Genomic DNA, 2,310 nt, shown 5'->3' on the forward strand with positions numbered 1-2,310 from the left:
GCAGCAATAGCGCGTCGGAAATAGATTTTCGTAGAAAACCACATGCATTCGCATTAAAGTGGATCAAAACTACATTCCCGAACATCAACAACGCTACAGAAAATGATTTGCGTAAGTACTTTCTCCTGTAAATTTGAAGAAATCCGTCTCCGGTATAGTAAAGTGTTACCCTACATTTCTTCAATTATGTAAGTATATAGGATATTATTACATTCATCTAGAATTTTTATTTGAGATACGTAAAAGGTGAGAATGTCACATAGTAAATTTTAAAAGGTAAAGGTAAAGTGTTCCCCTGTGCTTAGCACCACGCCATGCAGGCGTATAGGGGGTGTGGGGGTAACGCCCCACACTTTCTTGATCCGGTCGTGAGTGGGGGTGCTGTGATCAGCATCACGCCCCTGACCGCCTTTACCCCCCAGGGTTTCCCCCAGGTACCCATGTTATTCGACGCTGGGTAGGCGCCGGGGCCGCTTCCACCGTTAGAAAAGTTCCCGGATTTGAACCGGCCGGGGATCGAACCCGGGACCTTCAGAATGGTAGTCAGACGCGTTACCGACTGAGCCACCGCGTATCCGAAAGTTATATTTGAAGACATGTGCTCAATTTGTGATGGTTGAAATTAATTTGGAATATTGCTGTGTAATTCTGAAAGTTCGAACACCATATAGGTTGAAAACCATACATGTGGAACATGTATTCTGTCCAGGAAAAATGTTTTCATTCATACAGAGACATTAGAGTAGAATTTTCAGATGACCGTGACTCATAGAATCATGAATGAATTTCATACAACTCTATTAGTAGAGGGGAAGGGAGCATTATGCTGATCACATCACTCAAATCCCACCTTCTTTGTGGCAGGGTGCAACAAACCACGGATAGCTTATTATTGCATGTAAAACTTTACACACATTTGAAGGTAGTTTAGGATTTGATGGCGAATACGAGTATTTTTCTTTTTTTAGTTGTAACTGTTGTCTGGTGTGAATGAATGTGTATTTCGTACTTTTATGCACTTTTTCCCCCCTCGAGAATAATTGTAGCAATTGAGATACGTGGTCATTTGAGGAGAGGTAAAATAAATATAATTAAATATCATTCCTAATTAGGTATCAAACATTGTGAATTTTATTTTCAGGAAATGATTTACGAAATAAATATTGAAATAAAGGGGCTTAATCCCAATAGGTCCCCTTAAATATTTCACTCGTGAATACAGTACTGATTCCATTCAATATAACCGTAATTATATCACTTTAATGTAGCTGAAATATCACAAAACTTTACGGAAATGTATTTGTAATGTTACACTGACATGTTTCTGCAATGTTACATTGACACGTTTCTGTAATGTTGCACTGATATTTTTCTGCAACATTACGAATGTTATGTTAGATTCGCGGACATTTTTACATTGCTGAAACATACCTGAAACATCACAGTAATGTTTCGCAATGTTTCTGCAATGTTACAATGTTTCACGAGTTAAGTATCCGTAACATATCTGAAACCATGTTGTGCTGTATGGGGTACGGATCGTGTGCAGGTATTTAGTGCTGAATAATACTGTTGTGTGGTAGTTAGAAGACGTTAAAGTGAAGTGTGTGTATAATACAGCCCTGAACAATGTTCACGCGTGAAGAACAGATATTTCGTTTGGTTTGATTTGGTGTTTTAAGTCCACTTTGTGCACAGTAGTAAGGCAAATCGGGAACTGGACCTACAGTTTATAGTGAGATCCGAACCACTATGTGCCTCCATCGGGTATCGAACCCGGGACCCCTAATGTGAAGAACAGAGAATATTCATCAAATTTAAGTTTGCACGTGGAAGGAATGCACGGTAAATTCATAAAATGCTTACGTAAGTCATTTTACTATACGGTAAAAGATCACGCTTTACCGTATAGTATGGTTTTCAGATGGTACGAGCCGGAATTGAAGCGGCAGTCGAATGAGTGTCATCCGGCTTCACCACGTCCAAAAAAAGGTCAGACCGGCGAATTTGAAGGTGATGATGATTGTGGAATATGACCATGAAGGGGTTATTCTTGCACATAGTGTTCGACAAGGTGTTACAGTGAATGCAGACTATTACGTCAGTTACCTTGACCATTCGTAAAAGACCACATCAACATTGTTCAGGGCGGTATTATACACACACTTCACTTTAACGTCTTACAAATACCACACAATAGTACTATTCAGCACCAAACACCTACACACGACCCGTACTACAAGACAAAGTAAGACCCGATCGTATTTTGTCCCAGCGACAACTGACAAGCGTATACCAACAACATTGCCA

The 2,310-nt window shown here is 39.9% G+C and overlaps 1 non-coding gene across 1 annotated transcript; it reads right to left on the minus strand.

The window, feature by feature from the left end:
* Positions 1–501: 501 nt before the first annotated feature.
* Positions 502–577, minus strand: TRNAG-ACC (transfer RNA glycine (anticodon ACC)). Its single transcript has one exon. It is a non-coding gene; the product is annotated as a tRNA-Gly (tRNA).
* Positions 578–2,310: the final 1,733 nt, after the last annotated feature.

Source organism: Lepisma saccharinum, chromosome 16 (genome assembly GCF_977018435.1).
Source record: "Lepisma saccharinum chromosome 16, izLepSacc3.1, whole genome shotgun sequence".
NCBI classification, from domain to species: domain Eukaryota; kingdom Metazoa; phylum Arthropoda; class Insecta; order Zygentoma; family Lepismatidae; genus Lepisma; species Lepisma saccharinum.